The 20,408-nt window shown below is 34.2% G+C and overlaps 1 long non-coding RNA gene across 3 annotated transcripts; it reads right to left on the bottom strand.

Moving 5' to 3' along the window:
• Positions 1-1,542: 1,542 nt before the first annotated feature.
• On the bottom strand, positions 1,543-19,483 carry LOC110721012. 3 transcript variants are annotated; one of them, XR_002511384.1, is made up of 10 exons: positions 19,197-19,483; positions 15,073-15,117; positions 13,520-13,588; positions 12,500-12,616; positions 10,264-10,360; positions 10,029-10,091; positions 3,074-3,747; positions 2,832-2,969; positions 2,669-2,749; positions 1,543-2,590 (listed from the first exon to the last, which is right to left on the bottom strand). It is a non-coding gene; the product is annotated as an uncharacterized LOC110721012 (long non-coding RNA). The 3 variants fall into 3 exon arrangements; XR_002511385.1 differs by lacking the exon at positions 15,073-15,117 and having other exon boundaries at positions 2,669-2,742; XR_002511383.1 differs by lacking the exon at positions 15,073-15,117 and having other exon boundaries at positions 19,197-19,482.
• Between the last annotated feature and the right edge of the window lie 925 nt (positions 19,484-20,408).

Below are 20,408 nucleotides of genomic sequence, written 5' to 3'. Positions count from 1 at the left end.
ACTAAATTGAACTGAAATTAAGCTGAAAAGAACAAGCCATAAGTCATTGTTCAAAATTTCTTAGGTAGTCCGGAATTGCTGCTACATATTTTAATACAATTTCATTTACAATACTAGTATTCAAGGCCAATTATCGATCTCTTCTAAAATGTAGCAAAATATATTTTCGTAAATTTTCAGCAACTTGTGTTTAAAAACTATATCAATAATTTTGTGTAAGAAATTAAGATAAATAAAGAGATTAGTCGTTAGAATGAGAGAACAACAAAGATACGATAAATGGAAGAAGAAGAAGAAGAAGAAGAAGAAGAAGAAGAAGAAGATGATGAAGAAGAAGAAGAAGAAGAAGAAGAAGAAGAAGAAGAAGAAGAAGAAGAAGAAGAAGAAAAGAAAAAAAACAAAAAATAAAAATAAAATAAAATAAAAAAGAGCACTCTAGGTTTCTGTTCAAAAAAGAGTATAGTAAGAGAATAAGGAGTAAAACATTAGTTCGGTAAAAAAAAATTAAAAATAAGGAGTAAAGTACAGCTAGTGGCTAAGAATAGGAGTCGAACCCTTGACTTCCCTCACAAAATTAATTAATCCTAAACAACAGACCTTTTATTCAATTTTGGACGCATAATAACATGTTATACGATTTTATGGCGCTCATATAATGAACCACGTTACATTATGGTACAAAAGGGTGGATCGGAATGGAGCAATTGTATTGTCTATCTTTGATTATTATAATTTTTTATATATAGATTTAATCAGAATTATGAACCATATAATTGTTCGTACATATATAAATCCGAATTAACAATTTAAATTCTATAATTTTTCGTACCAGTAATATAATGTATACGCAATATAAATCCGATTTAACTATTTAAAGTATACTATAAATTAAACTTAGATCATTTTTACATTTAAATATTATATACAAAATTATTAACCCGTGCGATAACCTTAAATGAGTACAACGAGGTAAGTAAAACGATTATTAGATCATCTCCATTGGATGCTTTATTGTACATGAATACGCGCAATTTAATGAAACTATGAGGGTAGTAGCTACCTAATATGGAAAAAGCCGGAAAACCAAAGAAACGAAGGGAGTACTAACATTAGACTTATAAAAGTTTAATATTGATGATGACGAAAATTGAAAAATACGACTTACAAACATAAGTGTAAGAAAAAATAGAAAATAAAAGACATATATAAATAAGTGGGTAATTTTTTTTACCTTCATCATTTTTATAAGAAAAAAATAATTGTCCTTAATGTTGGTAATAAAAGAAAAAAAAAATGCATATATGAAATATTTCCTCTGTTTTTTTTTACTTGACCTGTTTCTTTTATCACGCTTGCCAATGCAAAACTTTAACAATCAATAACTTTACTTTTCCATAAGTAAAAATTATAAAAGTTATATACTATGATAGTACTTATTGAGACGAATTTAAAAAGATCTCACATGAATATGTTTTTCCTTACCTATTATAAAAAAAAAAAAAAAAAAAAAAACTGTCAAAAGAGGAGTGGTGAGTAGTGTAAAAGTCAAAGCGAATCAAGTAAAAAAGAACGGAGGAAGTAATAAACAATAAAATAAAAACAAGACATATACGGAATAGCCATTTTGTTTTCCATATCTGTATGACTCTATGTATATCAAACCTAACTTGATGTCCAGTTTCCGGAAGACGTGTTTGAGTGTGGTTTAATAATTACATTAATTCATCCTGGAATAACAAAAATGTCCTATAATACAAATAAAGAGACAACTAAATACTGATTTTCCTTTGCCTTTTTTCACTACATTACGAATCAATAATTCTTTTAATAACAACTATAAATTTGTGGTACAGAAAAATAACATGAAATATAAATATTAAGAAGCTTCTTATGAAATTACGAGTATATAAAGTTGTTTTTAAAAATAATCACATTTAATCCCAAAAAAATAAATAAAATAATAAAAATAAATAAATAAAATAAAATAAAATAAAACTAGAGTAAAAATGCGTACAAAGCAAGTTCTTTTATGAGTGTCCTGATGACATGATTGACATCTATGCAACATGGAAAGTTGGTCACAAAATCCATTACTTTTTTTAAATCTTCAGATCAACTGGTATATAAATAATATTTAGCTATAAATTAGATTTACCATTACGTACATGGTGCATGCTCTCAAAACTCTTGCTAATCATAAGATATATTGATCTCTATCTCACTCCCCTTTGATCTATAACCAATGGCAAGGTCACTTTAAAACCATGACATTCAAACACAGTTTATGTAAAACTCACACAACGATTTCATAGTTCACAATACCAGGTCTTAATGATTGTATTGAAATGAAAGTACAATATTAAGTTGTATGATAAAAAGTGCATAAATAGTACTACATGTTAACCAAAGTGTTTCATTATAAATCAACTGGTTGCTGAATTTTCAACACACCATCAGTGCTGGTGGATTTTTCATTGTATAGGGGGGTGGTAGTATCTTCATATACTTGCTTCGTACCCCATCGTAAAGCAAATAAGTCCGGACGTCTACGCCTACCTCTAGTTCTACCGACAAGAAGCTCAGAAACATCCTACATAGCATTTCAACAAGTATAAAAATATTGGTACTGATGAAGCTCATCAATAGTTCTAGTCATAACAACACTCACGTTATACATTGGAGATTCCAGGGGTCCAAATGTGTCCCTAGCTACCTTAGAGTGTCTTTCGCCATATGCAACATCTATCAACTTCAAAATTATAATGAAAATAGGTGTGACAAGAGACGATAAAATTGAGATATTATAAAACATGGTAATTCACTATATTTACCCCGATTTTTCCATAGTCACCAGATATAGTTCGGTCTAGCTTTCCTGCATATCCAATGCGCGCCATGCTCCATGCCTTAACTCGAGGATATATATCCCATTCATTAGGACCCAAATCAAGGCGATCCAGATAGAATATCTGCAATGAAGGGCAATAATGCTGTTACATATAGGAAAGATCAAAGTGTATTCACAACATTTTTGAAGATATCATAATCACTACCAAAGAAATTAGATACTCACTACAACAAATATTGCACATCCACCGCATCCACCGGCAAACCCATTTGCATAAAAACGTCAGTGCAAAACTTGACACACTCTCTATGAATTTTGACAAAACCAGTTCACACCAATCATAGTTTGTGCAATCCATAGAACAACTCAACGCCGGTAACAAGTCAGATGCCAGTCTAGGGCATAATATCATTTGAAGGGCAATGATTAGGAATAACGTTTTGAATTCTTCTTCCTCATGCGCCTCAAAATGTCCCTCCAATCTATCCATCATCTGTAGTGTAAGAGGAATGCCAACTGAAGTGTATGTCCGACCACATTGTTGGTTTGGTGTCCCATGATCTTCCATATTTTAATAATATTGTTTGCACCTTCAAACGAACTTCCCCGAACAATTGCTTGTTTGTAGGAACTTTTTTTCCCCCAAGGGGGATTCCTAAAATCCAATGCACTTGGTTCTTAGAAAACTGAAACAACTGATCATTTGTACCAATTAACCACCTATTAATTGGATCAATACGCGTCATTATCCAGTAAGCTAACTGTCGGGGAAGATGCATATGGGAAGCCAAATGTAGTAGTCCACCAAATCCCATCTCACATACCCATCTTGTCCTCCTTTCATCAAATTTCTGGCATATTCTTCCAAATGACTCAACCCGACAGTTCATATTAGGGGGCTGCCATTGATTAAAGACATAAAAAATGGATACATTAGGGTACATTTACACAAACAAAAAATACATAAACTCCATCTAAATATTTACACTCAAAACATGTAACTCACTCTGCGCATTGCAACAGAATATTGATTAATCACTTGCCCTCTTGCTTTCACATAACCACCCACACTTAGCGAGTTATTGAAAGTCTAGATGGCTACTACAAGAGGGGGGGGTGAATTGTAGTATAGATGAAATAATGAACTTTTTGCGGAATTTAAACTAAGTAAAAACAGTAGAGAGACATGATATGGGTTTTTCTGAATTTCCACTATGTAAATTAACTCTTTTACAAGTGAATAATAAACCCGTAACAAGTTCCACAAGAGCAGAACTTGTTCCCAACTCTCTCAGAAATTTCGACTATGAAATTTCCTTCACCTCACATATTACAACTCTCACAATCCCCGAGATCTTAATTACATCAAGTAATACAAGACCTAGTGCACTTAATATAAGAAGTATGGAACTCTCTTCTCGTTATTACTCACTGGAATATTATGCTCAAGAAAGTGTACTATGCTTAGATAGATTGCATGGGTATTTATAGAGAAGGCTTAGTCATTAACCTCCCACTATAATCACGTACACATGTCAACACCCCACTAACATATTGTGGAGTAATCGTGACAGATGGTGATTATGATGGAGGTTTCCTAGCCTTGCTCAACAATCCACTATCTCAACAACTTGCTAGATATTAGCTTTGAGAAAACCGTATAAAGAGAACAATAAAACCGTTTGTTGACTTCTTCAAAATAATATTTATTAAGAAGATAATTTGTTAAAAAGATATTTATAAAATACTTTATTTAAATACTAAGATAAGAAGATAATTAAACTAAAAGGATAATAATAAAATTCTATTTATTTAATTAGTGAAACAGTAGAAAAGATATTTTTGTTTCAAAAGATAATAAATTAATTTTATTAATTTATTTATAAAACAATAATATCCGATTTTATTAAAACAGTAAACTAATATAAAATATCCTTTTTACAAACTTATTACAAACAGTTTTATCATAATTCTCAAAAACAATTTTTATACTCCATTTTAACGTTGTTTATTTTAATCTTAATAACGTGTCTCACTAAGTTACATAACAACTTAAATTGTAAGTGCTTACAAATAATCTAGAATGAGAAATTGCACGAGGTGTTTTCATAAATGCGGCTCCACATTCTTTAGTTTGTGTTCCTACTCCGGAATGGACTTTGTTGCTTGAACCTTTCATTCACCAAAGACTTAAAACACTCATTAGTCAAGCTTGTCAGTTTATCCATCAAAACCAAAAGGGTCAACAATATCCCCTCTTTTTGATGATGACAAACACTAACAAATTTAGGCAAATAAAAATCGTCCAGGCATACAAAAGAAAACTTAAAAATGTAAAAACACTTAAATGACTAAAACTTTATTAACTTAAAAAACTTAAACAAAAAACTTAAACTTATTGTCTTACTGAAGACTTAAAAAACTTATTGACTTGAATAACTTATTAACTTGAAACTTAGCAAAAACACTTGAAGAAATATACCTCATGAGATTTGTTTAGCCCAACAACACTTTAGCCTCCATGAAGTTTGTCCTTTTCCCCCTTTTGGCATTATCAAAAGAACAAAAGAACAATGCTATACTCTCACTACGCTACGGAGGGGGTAGTAAGCTCAAATATAGCAAAGTGAAGGCAAGCTAGGCACCAAGCAATCCACATTACAGCATATCATCAAGCATTAATCATAAAGAGCCAAGTGCCGGAGGAAAATAGAAAGTAAAGATATTAAAAACATTCAACAGAAGGTTTAGTTAAAAATAGTACAAACCAAAATAAAATGAAATAGTTCAAAGTTTTAATGAGCAATCAATTTGAAAGTGCTAAGAGGCAGGGTGAGCTGGGGAATCCTCCTTCTCTTCAACATCCTCAAAAGCAACTTTGTGAATCGTCTCAAGGATTTCCTTGTGACTTACTGTAATTTTAGCCTCAACAGCTGCAAGACAGTTATCTTGTGCTTCGATCATGGTTTTCACCTGCTCTTGAATTTTATCACCCATAGTCTTCACCATTCGAGCCATGTCATCCAACTTTGCCATCACTGTAGTAGATAATTTGGCAAGATCTGCCTTCACGTGCAGAATTTCAAAAAACAGGAGCACTTGTTCCAGCAAAGGCAGCAAAACCTTTGGCTGTGATGGAGGAGGAGGCTGGATAGGAGAAGGCTGTTTTGGTGGTGGTGGATCGGGAACAGAGGAGGGTTCCGTTTCAAAAGGAACATGGGTAGGAGTAAAATCTGGATCAGAATGGTCAAAGGAGCTAGTACTCTGATAGGCTCAGGAGTCCGAAAAGGTTGTTTGACAAAAGATCTTTTACTCCATCTAAGTTCCCCCTTAAACACAGGAATAAAAATATCCTCCTCTTCACTCTCGGTATCCGAACTGGATGGTTTCCCCCTCATAATGTGTTTCCTCCTTCGTGTCTTCTCCCTCAGATTTTATTTCTTCCTTCTTTTCTTCCCCCTCATATTGTATTTCCTCACTTTTGTCTTTACTGCTATCTCCCTCACTACTATCTCTCTCACTCTCAAGGACAGTGTCAGCACACTTTTCAACCTTTCCCTTCCCCTTCTTTTCTCTCCCTTCAATTTTGATTTTATGTTTCCCAGCTTTTGTACGAGAGATAAACTGAATTTTCCCTCCCTCTATTTCCATTCCTAGCCTAAGTAGAGATTGTTCACAGAGAATATTTTTCGGTTTGAGGTAGGTAGGAGTATCAGACTCCATGCTTATGCCAAAAGATTGAAACAAGACAGTGAAAAGAGGGCCGTAGGGAATAGTATTTTTGTCAGCATAGTACACGAGATGCTTAATCATCAATTTAGGGAAGTTGATTTGGATTTCCTTGGCTAGGCAATAATTGATCGTAGCATCCAGAAGGGAAACGGTGCTACGTTTTTGTAGTCGTGGAAGAATTCCCCTCCAAGTGAAGGTGAAGAGGAGTTTGTGGAGAGGAGATAAAACACTATGATTTGAGGTGACTACCCTCAGATTTCCTCCTATAAACACTTCACAATTTTCGAATCATTGGTGGTTCCTACATGAATAGTTTGTTTATGTTTAAGATAGGAACTCTGACCGGAATTGAGAACTTGGAACAAATCAGCCAAATATTGTGCATCAAAATTAATTTTCTTTCCTTTTACAATGGCTGAACACACTCCATTCTCATGTTTAAATGTGTCTTTGAATTCAACCAAAAGGTTTTGGTAAACAGGAGAAATTGAACATTTATGGAACAAGTACACCCATTGTTGATATTCAATTAATCTCAAAAATTCGGAGAACTTACAAACAGCACACCAATCGTAATTGATGTGAAAACCGAGAGTGTAGTTCCAGTTAGGGGTTGAGGATGCCTTTTGTCTTTTCTGACTGCCTCCTTCTGTGGTTGCCGCTTTTCGTTTTGGTGGAGCGAAAGGGTGGATTACGGCAATCGAAACTGGTTCATTCTCCATGGATTCTGGTTGAGTTTTGTGAGAGATGGAGGGTTTTGGTGTCGGCTTTGTGTTGAGGTTGGTTTTCATCTTTGGTATTAGGGAGGAAGATGAATGGGTAATGGAGGAAAGAGAGAGAGAGATGACGGTTTGAGAGTAATTGGGTTGAAGTGATGGATGAAGGTAGAGTATTGATGAGGAGAAAGTAAAAGGTGAATTGGGAAGTGTATTTTGAGTGGGGGTTAAGTGACGGTTGAATATGGGAGATGAATTTAGTTGATTGCACTTAAAATCTTTGAACCAAAAATAAAAAGATAAAATTTTTAAAGGATAATGTTGAAAAAGGCTATTTTTAAAGGATACCGAGAGTGAAGAGGAGGATATTTTTATTCCTGTGTTTAAGGGGGAACTTAGAAGGAGTAAAAGATCTTTTGTCAAAACAACCTTTCCCGAATCCTAAGCCTATCAAAAGTACTAGCTCCTTTGACCATTCTGATCCGGATTTTACTCCTACCCATGTTCCTTTTGAAACGTAACCCTCCTCTGTTCCCGATCCACCACCACCAAAACAGCCTTCTCCTATCCAGCCTCCTCCTCCATCACAGCCAAAGGCTTTGCTGCCTTTGCTGGAACAAGTGCTCCTGTTTTTGAAATTCTGCACGTGAAGGCAGATCTTGCCAAATTATCTGCAACGGTGATGGCAAAGTTGGATGACATGGCTTGAATGGTGAAGACTATGGGTGATAAAATTCAAGAGCGGGTGAAAACCATGATCGAAGCACAAGATAACTGTCTTGCTGCTGAGGCTAAAATTACCAAAAGTCACAAGGAAATCCTTAAGACGATTCACAAAGTTGCTTTTGAGGATGTTGAAGAGAAGGAGGATTCCCCAGCTCACCCTGCCTCTTAGCACTTTCAAATTGATTGCTCATTAAAACTTTGAACTATTTCATTTTATTTTGGTTTGTACTATTTTTAACTAAACCTTCTGTTGAATGTTTTAATATCTTTACTTTCTATTTTCCTACGGAACTTGGCTCTTTATGATTAATGCTTGATGATATGCGTAATGTGGATTGCTTGGTACCTAGCTTGCCTTCACTTTGCTATATTTGAGCTTACTACCCCCTCCGTAGCGTAGTGGGAGTATAGCATACTGTTCTTTTGATCTTTTGATAATGCCAAAAGGGGGAAAATGACAAACTTCATGGAGGCTAAAGTGTTGCTGGGCTAAACAAATCTCATGAGGTATATTTCTTCAAGTGTTTTTGCTAAGGTTCAAGTTAATAAGTTATTCAAGTTAATAAGTTATTTTTTTCAGTTAGACAATAAGTTTAAGTTTTTTTTAGTTCTGTTTAAGTTAATAAAGTTTTAGTTTTTTAAGTGTTTTTATGTTTTTAAGTTTTCTTTTGCATGCCTGAACGATTTTTATTTGCCTAAGTTTGTCAGTGTTTGTCATCATCAAAAAGGGGGAATATTGTTGACCCTTTTGGTTTTGATGGACAATCTGACAAACTTGACTAATGAGTGTTTTAAGTCTTTGGTGAATAAAAGGTTCAAGCAACAAAATCCGTTCCGGAGTAGGAACACAAACTAAAGAATGTGGAGCAGCATTCATGAAAACACCTCGTGCAATTTCTCATTTTAGATTAATTGTAAGCACCTACAATATAAGTTGTTATGGAACTCAATGAGGCACGTTATTAAGATAAAAATAAACAACGTTAAACTGGAATATAAAAATTGTTTTTGAGAATTATGATAAAACTGTTTTTAATAAGTTTGTAAAAGGATATTTTATATTAGTCTACTGTTTAAATAAAATCGGATATTATCTTTTGAAACAAAAATATCTTTTCTACTGTTTCAATAATTAAATAAATAGAATTGTATTATTATCCTTTTAGTTTAATTATCTTCTTTATCTTAGTATTTAAATAAAGTATTTCATAAATATCTTTTTAACAAATTATCTTCTAAAAAATATTATTTTGAAGAAGTCAACAAACGGTTTTATTGTTCTCTTTATATGGTTTTCTCAAAGCTAATATCTAGCAAGTTGTTGAGATAGTGGATTCTTGAGTAAGGCTAGGAAACCTCCATCATAATCACCATTTGTCACGATTACTCCACAATATGTTAGTGGGGTGTTGACATGTGTACGTGATTATAGTGGGAGGTTAATGACTAAGCTTACTCTCTATAAATACCCATGTAATCTATCTCAGCAATTTTTCTTGAGCATAATATTCCAGTGAGTAATAACGAGAAGAGAGTTCCATACTTCTTATATTAAGTGCATTAGGTCTTGTATTACTTGTTGTAATTAAGATCTTGGGGATTGTAAGAGTTGTAATATGTGAGGTGAAGGATATTTCATAGTTGAAATTTCTGAGAGAGTTGGGAACAAGTTCCGCTCTTGTGGAACTTGTTACGGATTTTTATTCACTAATAAAAGAGTTTAATTTACATAGTGGAAATTTAGAAACACTCATATCATGTCTCTCTACTGTTTTTACTTAATTTAAATTCCGCAAAAAGTTCATTATTTTACCTATACTACAACTCACCCCCCTTTTGTAGTAGTCATCTAGACTTTCAGTTGAGCATAATCAGCATCAGCATATCCTCTTAGATTAGACTTTATCTCAACAGTTATCCTACAATTCATCAACTACGTCAGCTTGTTTTGTAACACAACTACCCAAAATATAGTGCGGTTGAACTCAAAAAACAGATAGCATTACCGGAAATAGTCCAGGAAGTAAATCAATTGTGTTGTGAACAATCCCATTTCCACTTGGTCCAATCTGCAATTACAAATACCAGGTAAAATTCAAAATTACATTTCACAATTATAACTTCAATTCCAACTTCTCATTCTAACATTTAATCTTTGGTACCTTTAATGTAATTTAAAATTCATGATTATAATTTCCATATTCAAAAATTAAATTTTCAATTAAACTTTTACAAACTTACAATTTCTTGTTCCACGTCGAATTCACCTTCGGTCTGTTCATGCATCGGACGCCTCCTTTTACCCAACTCTATTTGTTCCATTCTGAATTCCAAAGTGCTGACAATAATGTGTACAAATTTAGTAACAGTTTCACAATGACTATCAAACGATCTGTAAATCTTACCAAATTGAGTAAATATGAAGAAAACAGAAGATACCCAATCAAAGAAAAAGTGAAATTAAACAACCCCAGATAAAGGTGTTGGTTGGAATTGAAGTAAGCTATAAAGATATAATCTTACAAAAAAATGGTAAGATAAAAATAAAATTGGACCAAAAAAATACCTGAAAGTAAGCTACAGATTGCAAAGATGGTAAGATTATTGGTCAAAGTCAGAGCAAAAGAATGCCTCAGCTGGGCTGCTTTTAATTTTGTTTCTGACTTGCTTCAACTATTTTTTAGAGAGGTGTAGTATTTATTTCTTGCATTTTTTATTTTTATTTTTATGTAAAAAGAAATTATTTTTTCTTAGGGAGAGGATGGAGGGGTTCATTTATTGTAAGAAATTACTGTGATAAATTACCTGCCTTGCTCCTGGTAATTGAAGCTGATCACTGTTTTGGACCTAAAGTTTTAATACGCTCCTATTTCAATAGTGTAAATAAATCTGGTTTTGGGGTTTATAGATCATACACTCGTTAATGGTTGTAAGAAGAATCCATAATCAGAGAATTATAGGACAAATAAAAAGATAAGGTGTATATAATAAGGGGTGAGCATGGTTCGGGTATCCGTACCGTTAACATTATCGGTTTAGGTAACCGATAACCAATAACACTAAAAATGATATCAATGAACCGAACCAATAAGTTCGCGTACCTAAACTTCGGATACCCGGATTTTCGAATCGGTTATCAGGTACCTAATATGATATCCAATAATGAAAATTTAGACTTTATAATTTAGTTATTATGATATCATTTAACAATAATACCATATGATCTTGACCACATTACTAATAATATTACTAATCATTCAAATTATGAAGTGATTATGAAGTAAAGTAAGAGTTCAGATTTTGGATAAATAGATTTAAGTAGGAAAAAAATTGAAAAATTTGCTTATCAGATCGGATAACCGTTAATTTTAAAATGATACCCAATAACCGTACCCGATAAGAAATTATCGGATCGGATACCCGAACCATTATGGTTATCAGATCGGATACCCTAATTTTCGGATCGGTTACGGTTCAAATTTTCGAATTTTCCGATTTTTCGGATAATTTTGCTCATCCCTAAATAATACGGAATAATAATGTGTAAATAAAATAAACTAATGATAAAATAAAAACAAGTATATATTTTTTCTTAAAAAAAACCACTCCATTTTACATTCATCTCGTGGCCTACCACCTAATGAGTTGGGGATGACATTACTACATCGTAATACAATATTGTTTAATACTTCGTATGAATTACAATGAAGATATAATACTGTATACTTTATGTTAATTGGGTGAGATATGGTAGGGAATGTGATCGTTCTATTTAATTGCATTGCTTTATTTATTTCAATTTAAGACTAGCATCAAATGTGCAAGCATGATAGTACGGAGTATCTGTCATGAGCATCTTAGAATGAAAAAGTTTATTGTAAGTTAAGAAGCTAAATTTATGCTTCTTTTTCTTAACATTTTGCAAGCCAGTTGATAACCAAAGTAATTTTTAAAGCGACTATGAAATGAGCTCAAATTCTGGTGTAGAAAGTTGCTTATTAGTATCTAATTTTGTCAAGGACTGTCTAATGGAGCATTTTATCATGCTATAATGGAGTATCATATAATTAAGTAATTAACCACTAATCATACTTCGTAACTGATTTTGAGCTTATAGAACCTGAAAACAATCCATAATTCTCCTAATATAATAGTGACTATAACACTCAGATGAAGATCTAGCGTGTCATCAACTGAATCTAGTGTAGTTAGAAACTATGATACCTCAAGTTTGCTGGAGCAAAAGTGAAATTTCTTCAATATATATTGGTTTAAATTGAATGACTTATTGTTCAATTTTACAAGAACCAAAATCTAAAAAGGTAACAATAAACTTTCAAGGTTAAAGATTCTTTCATCACCTACACATCCAGAACTTCTAGTTTTTACAAAGCCCAAATGTTCATAATGTACGTAATACCATACAATGATTAAAAAAACAGGATAAAGATTTCATCAAATACACAAGATGATATACCTGGCCAGCAAAGAAACCTTGCAGCTTTGTTTTGCCTCCACGATATTGTTCAACTTGCTTTGGGTTTTCTGCAAGCACTTTATCAATCATTTGCTCTATCTCAGCTGGATTTGTAATCTGCAAGTTCATCAAGGCAAGAAGTAAATCATAGCAAGTTATTTTGTTAAGTTTATGACAAGCAGAATTGTAGAGACTAGCATTCTAGTCAGTATTCTTGGACTAACTCTTAATATAACAGAGCACTGAATTAGTGAATCTAGCAGCAGTACCAGAGACTCGTCTCTTGGATTTTCCCCCTTTTGTGAGAGTGTTGGGCAGATCATAAGCAATATGATACAGTTGGTGTATACACTGGTTGACATATAAGGATGCTATTTACTGGGGGACCTAATTACTGTCAAAGTATAATAGATGGGGGTGGCTTTTACTCAAGACATAGGAATGATAGGATAATATTCATTTGGCGAGCTGGCTATGATACTTTTGATTCATCTTAATACAATATATCAGTCTTATGCTAGAACTTTGTGTAACTTTTCACGCAAATTGACCAACTCAAGGACATAATATGTAAAGGCAAATCAAGCCAGAATCTCAAAAGATCAACTTTCCAGCAGCTTGGCTAACCACATCAGTCATATATTAGCTCATATTCATAAACTACATTTTCGGATTTCCAATTTTCTAGTGGCACAAGATATGCAAAGGGTAATAAGATCAGATAATGCACTGAAGTACGCAATCAAAATGGCAAGCAAAGTTCTCAATTTCTAATGTCAATAGGGTAAGATTAAAATAAAATTCTTGGAAACATGAAATTACCAAGAAACCAGATTAATGTGTTTCATATCACAGAAACGAACAGTCTGGAACAGTCTGACAATGCAATGCATAACCTCCAAAATCATCTCCCCACCCTCCCCCCAAGACATCATGAAATTTTTTTTAAAAAAAAACAAAAGGATCAAGAGAAAAAACATATTTCAAAATAAAATTATACATATAAGCAAAACTATTTACCTGGACCAAATTCTTTTCCTTGATGAGACCCTTGACAGTTCCTCCTTTGGCTATAAGCTCAAATAGTATCTACAGTACAATAAACGGCCTAAGTGTAACGCCATACAAAGCAGATAAGAGTAACATGGCATACAAAGCATATAAGAGTAACATCAGAGATAACCAAAAAGGCAACACTAATTGAGGCTAATATTCAGTCTTATTCTTATCAAAAAGGAACAGTTAATCTCTCCTTGCCACAGAAAGGGCACAATAACATCATACTTAAGAGACAAAATTAAGAACTTTGAGAATCAATATGCTTAAAGTAAGAGTAAAGCCCAAAGGCAACTAATACAAATCCTGGTAAGATTCGGTTAGAAATCTTAGAATTCATTAATTTCACGTCCCTTAAACTTAGCAAACTTGGAAAAGTTAAAGGAAATAACAGGACCATTGAATCAAAGTGGTAATCAGTATGTTGTCTGTCACTAACTCACTATCCCATCTATTATCCCATCACCAATTAGATTTATCACTTTTTTTTTTTTTTTTTGTCGGTTAGAAAACCCTACCTCAGCAGGACTAATATGCTATGAATTATCATAGCTATGGACTGAATGTAGAGTTGAATATGATAAGTAAGGAATAAGAAGATGATCTGATTGATGACCGACTGGAATACAGCAATAAGAAGGATATCAATGCATTCGAGAGGCTTGATTCTCTCCCAATCAACTACCTAAGAGATAAGCAAAAGTGCAAAACACTCATCAACATTCAACATGACTTCCCTCTCCCTAATCTTCTCTGTTTATAAATGTCTTCCTTAACTAACTCCCTAACTTTTTTCCCAAGCTACCCATAGCTAACTTGTAAAGCTAAAGCCTAAAGTTTCTTTCCCCCATACATCAGTTCATTGCATTTTAGTAGGTCATTGTTCTATTACAGTAGGTTCACTTCCACGCTTCTACGACATTATCATTGAAACTTGCATTTTTTTGGATATTAGTGGACAAGTGACAAGTTGATACAGAAGAAGATAAGAAAGTGGGCATGGTTTTCTTGGCATAATCACTGAGAAAAAAGTGCAAAAAATAACAACCACGAATATCCTCAATATATTCCTTTGAATTGGCGCAATTCCTGAAGTAAAAATATTGCTTCCTGTCAAACTTTGAATTTAAGGACAGCTTGCAATTGAGCGCAAGGCCAAGTTTCACTGCACACTCAATCACTTTGGAATTCAAAACCGGTAAGGCACCAGGCAAGCCCATGCAAACAGGGCAAATATTGGTGTTCGGTTCTGAACCATAATTGTAATCACATCTGCACATGGGTTTCTATACCAATGATTGCTTCATAGTCTGTCAATAATTTGTCAAGTGTTTTGTTGTGGTTTCGAGCTACAACTTTTGACTGTGACTTTGGTTTATCTTGTGCTGTTACACTTTGGGTATGTAAGTTATTAGATGTGCAGTATAAAACACCCGCTTTTTTAGTCAACAGAGAAAATGGATAAATACACAGAGGACGAATTTGCAACCCTCTAAACAATACAGATGTCATCTTACTGATTGATTACATCAACTTCAACATCAATAGAACAAAATTTGAGTCTGCGATAGAAGCAAAGAAGACTTACATTAGTAATACTAATAATTGATAATTGGGTATAGAATTGCAACAAAACTAAGTATGTAACCACTGACAGCAGAAAGAGACCTGCATCAATCTTAAAATACCCTGAAAGAACAATTTGAACATGAACAATAAAAACTGAAGACCCTAAATCATACATCATTCCAACAATTCTCCTCTTCATACAGAAACAAAGCAACCTTCAATCCAAGACTGGATTTTAAATTAAGTTATATATCTGCAAGAAAATATGAGGACTACTCTGATATGGAAAATTTTCCCATTCCTGTTAGCACACTGTACAAGTGTACATTTCTTCTAAACCTAATTCCACGTCTATTTCTTACTAAGATTTGACATTGGAGATGCTTCTAAGTCAACTACCAAGAATTTAAGCTTAACTGCTTAAGCCATCCTTTGATTTCACGGACAAAATGATAGTGACCAGTTACACTAACAGAATAGGTGTGTAATGTGCCAACATTTTTCATCACATTCACAGCAGACAGCATTACAGAAGCTGCTATCTATAATAAATCTAAATACCCACCAAAATCTGCTTCCAGTCAGAAACTCTTATTTAAACACATATGACATCATAAGCCTATATTTAAAAAGGAAAGAATCCCAAATAAGCCTAAAAGCCTTCCACCTTACATGTCGATTCTAAAATAGCTTGTAGCTGAGCGAATGTGCAAAAACCTCCCTTGGATAAAAAAAACCCCTCTTTACAGTATTAGTCTTAAGGTTATTATAGCCCCTTTGAATCCATCTCATGGATTTATTTGCCACATCGTCCTAGTACAAGAGGAGGACATCAAGGATAGGTGGAAGGGGTACTTTGATGAATTGTTTAATGGAAGTAATGGAGTTGTGATAGGAGATACCTCCGTGTGTGATGAAGAAATCAACATGGAGTATGTGCGGAGGATTAGGAGAGTAGAGATGGAGATTGCACTGAAAAAGATGAAGCCTAAGAAAGCGGTTGGCCCTGATGGTGTACCGATGGTGTGGAGGTGTTTAGGTAAGATTGGTATTGATTGGTTAACAGACTTTTTCAACAAGATATGGACGGCTACAAGGATCCCGTAAGACTAGAGGAAGAGCACCTTGGTCTCGGTCTATAAAAACAAATGAGACGCTCAAGATTGTTCTAACTATCGAAGGATCAAGCTTATGAGCCACATTATGAAGTTGTGGGAAAGGGTGATTGAACATAGGTTGAGAGCATGCATAAGCATTTCGGATAACCAGTTTGGTTTTATGCCGGGGAGATCTACTATGGAAGCAATCCATTTGATAAGACAAATGATGGAGTTTTATAGGGTAAAGAAGAAGGATCTTCATATGGTCTTTATTGATTTAGAGTAGGCTTATGACAAGGTGCCAAGAGAGGTACTTTGGTGGGAATGTTGAAGAAAGGTATCCCATGAAGGTACGTGGACCTGGTTCAGGATATGTATCGAGATGTGTCAACAAATGTGAGGACATGTGGAGGGTTGACAAAAGATTTCCCTATTACAATCGGATTGCATCAAGGGTTTGCATTAAGCCCTTTTCTTTTTGCAACGGTTCTAGATGAAGTAACTAAACCAATTCAAAATGAGGTTCCATGGTGTATGTTGTTTGCAGATGATATCGTTTTAGTGGATGAAACTAAGGATAGGGTTAATGCCAAGTTGGAGCAATGGAGGCAAAGGTTGGAATTTAGAGGGTTTAAGCTAAGTCGGAGTAAGACTGAGTATTTGGTATATTATTTTGGTACTCAAAGGGGGACAAGCAATGAAGTGGTGAGTTTGGATGGAAAGGATTTGACCATGAGTGAATGTTTAAAGTATCTAAGGTTAATCATCAGAAGAATGGTGACATTGATCAAGACATGGCCTAAAGGATTAAGTCGGGGTGGCTTAAATTGAGAGCGGCCCCGGGAGTGTTATGCGACCGAAGCATTCCCTTACGGCTGAAGGGAAAATTCTACAGGAGTGCCATAAGACCAGTGTTGCTCTATGGTACAAAATGTAGGGCTTCTAAGAAGGAGCACATTAAAAAGATGGAGGTTACAGAAATGCGCATGTTAAGATGGATGTGTGGGAACACTCTAAGAGATAGAATCAGAAATGAGGTTATTCGCAAGAAAGTGGGTGTGGCAGGCATTGCAGATAAACTAAAGGAAAATCGCCTGCGTTGGTTTGGGCATGTAAGACGGAGACCCAAGGGTGCACCGGTGCGAAGAGTGGAAGAGTGGGACCATGGAGGGGTTAAACAAGGGAGAGGGAGACCGAAAATGACTTGGTTGGAAGGAGTTGGGAAGGATATGAAGTGTATGGATGTGCATGAGGATGAAGCATTGGATCGATCGTAAGGGATGGAGGAGTAAGATTTATGTCGATGACCACACTGAATAATCAAATTTGGTTCATGTTAACCGACCCCATTTATGGGATTAAGGCTTTGATTGATTGATTGATTGATGAGGTACCCCGTGTAACACAAAAACCCAATGTGCTTCACAATTGTGATAATATAAGGCAAGGTGCAAATTTTTAAAATTTAAACCCCCAATTCTCTTAGTACAGATTTTTTCAATATGTGTAACTTTCTTGTTGGCAAAAGAAACCCATGAGAAATTCCTATGCATGCTCTCAACCCTATTCGCAACTATTACAAAAATATACTTCCCCTGCTTATATTAATCACTACATGGGGAAAAGGCACACCAATTAAGGAGTCCATGTGAAAAGAGAGATAAAAAGACGGGCTCGTGTGATGAGGAAAGAGATAAAGAGCGACAATTACTGGAAAAGATTATGAGCAATTAATATGAAATTTTCAGATTAGGGAAATGCATCCAAACTGGAGAAAGTAGCTTTTTGGGAAGCTTCTAACCCTTTTGACAATCTTGTCCAAATATAAAAGGTACATCTTGTTCCACTCCCAGCAAATAAAGAACAGCAATATACAATACACTAATATGAAAAGAGCTTGATAAAATACTAATAAACAATCCTCGATCACAAAGAGGAAAATAAGGGCAGAGTCGTAGAGACTGGTTCACCCTATCTAAAGAATCTCCTCCCGTAAGATAACTATACACAATCATTAAGTCAAAATAATGTCTTCTTTCCAAAAATTAAAAAAAAAAAAATCTTTCACAATATCCCATGATTCCCATCATATGGCATCAGATAACTTTCTTAGGCTATATCATTAAACACTGAATGGAAACATTTTACCTTCTATACTTCCTCAAAGTCTTAATCTATGCTAATAAAAAATGGGTATGAATGTCGGGTACATAAAAATGATACAATTCACATCAAAGCTTAAAACTTCAGAGATGTGTGAACAAGTTCTATCTTTTATATGTGCTTTGCAAGTTACAAATACACTTACAAACATTTTAGGTTGATGATTCCTTTTAATATTATAATCTCAAAACCATTTAAAGACTCTAACATAACTTTCTGATCTCCTTCCATCTCCATTTCATCATGTTTCAGTAAAGATAGGTGGTTCAAAATGATGGAAATGTCAGGATAAATGTAATTAAACTGCCTAGTGCCTAGCAACAAATCCATACCCTTGACCGAGTGTCGGGTATCTGAAAATTGGTACATTGAACAAAATGAAGAGTTGAAGTTACTTAAGTTTATCTTGAACATCAATTGTGAGTATTTTTAACTTAACCCACTAAATGTGAAAGAGTCAATCAAGGAACTATATACTTGTACATTCGAATTTCGCTACAACATCAACGAAATTATAGTTCAATATGACAAACAGTTGAATATTGTCATCCTAATTGATTAAATTTTCTCACCCACTTATCTTCTCACTTAAGAATTTGAACATAAATTGCAAATAACAAAATACTGGCAATAAAATCGCTCGTTAGAAGCTCAAATAACATCAGCAATTACAACCAATAGTTCAATATTCCACCTTAGAAAACCCTAAATTGACTATACTGACAATTAAATTAATAATAGCATGAAATTAAATCCCACATTGTGCAATTAATTGTCGCTGATAATATAAAAATGAAAAAACATCTTACCTCAGAAGCAGCTTCAATGAGAGAGAAAAAGCTCAGGGGTCACTTCAATGGAGAACTCAGAGTAGCTACAATGGAGGAGAGAGAGAGGTGCAACGGTGAAAAGCTTCAAAGTGGAAGTAAATAAGGGAAATAAAGCTCGGAAGCAGCTTTAATGGAGAAGTTAGAGCACGCTTCAATGGAGGAGATAGAGAGGTGCAATTTCACTGCAGAACCAAGGTGTTTAAAGACCCGCATATATTCTCAACCGTCAAATCTAGATAACATCAATGGTCAATTGGTTAATGGTTATAGGCTTTGAGCTCATTCTAATTTAATTTTTGTTCTCGTCTAAAAAGCTCTAGTTGAAAATTGAAAATAAAAATGATTTTATTCAAATTGCTATGTATAGCAGGCTTAACTAGAGATAGAAATGGGTTAGGCTAGTTAGGCACGGCACGAAAAAGGTTCACCCCGACACGAGTCCATCATAAGCTCATATTTAAACCCAATTATTTTTTAATCAATTTACCAAAAATTAAAACTTCATATAAATTAAAGTGGCCCACTGGCACGACACGGGAGTCAGGTTGTGCATGGGCTCCATTTATGAAATATCGATATGAGCCCAACTAGGCACGCCTTTTTTTTGGGCCATTGGGACAATCTTTTTGAACACGAGGCACACTAGCATGACACGTGGACCTATACAACATGGCTCTGCTCATCTTTGTATTAGTCTTTAGGCTTCTTTTAAAGCACTTTCACTTGTGAGCAAAAGTTTGCTCATGAGAGGTTTTGGTGGGGAGAAAAAAAAAATGGATCAATTCTCGTCAACAATTAAAATATGGTATCGGTCATACTTTTATGAATTAATCCTTACTCAACTTTTGAATCCCCCTTACCCTAGCAACCATGTTGTAAAACATGGTATATTAGAGAACCGTAACTTGTTTTTTTTAAGAAAGAAACTAAACTAATTTAATGCTTATTCGGGCTTGAAAAAAATAATAATGTACTTAAGTATCATGTTTACCAATTATAGTCACTCTTATAGTCTTATGTGTGTCCCCAACATCATGACTATTTTTTTATATTTTTGACAAGCCAAACATCATGACTTTAAAATAGCCCATTTTCACTTGACTTCATTTTTGAGATAAATAAATCATAATTGAATTCAATTTGGTTCCGCTTTCCAATTCGGCTACTTACATTTTAAATTTGGATGATACA

Source organism: Chenopodium quinoa, unplaced genomic scaffold, assembly GCF_001683475.1.
Source record: "Chenopodium quinoa cultivar QQ74 unplaced genomic scaffold, ASM168347v1, whole genome shotgun sequence".
NCBI classification, from domain to species: Eukaryota; Viridiplantae; Streptophyta; class Magnoliopsida; order Caryophyllales; family Amaranthaceae; genus Chenopodium; species Chenopodium quinoa.
Note: the sequence above shows the minus strand (reverse complement) of the source record. Positions and strands in the feature narration are given on the sequence as shown.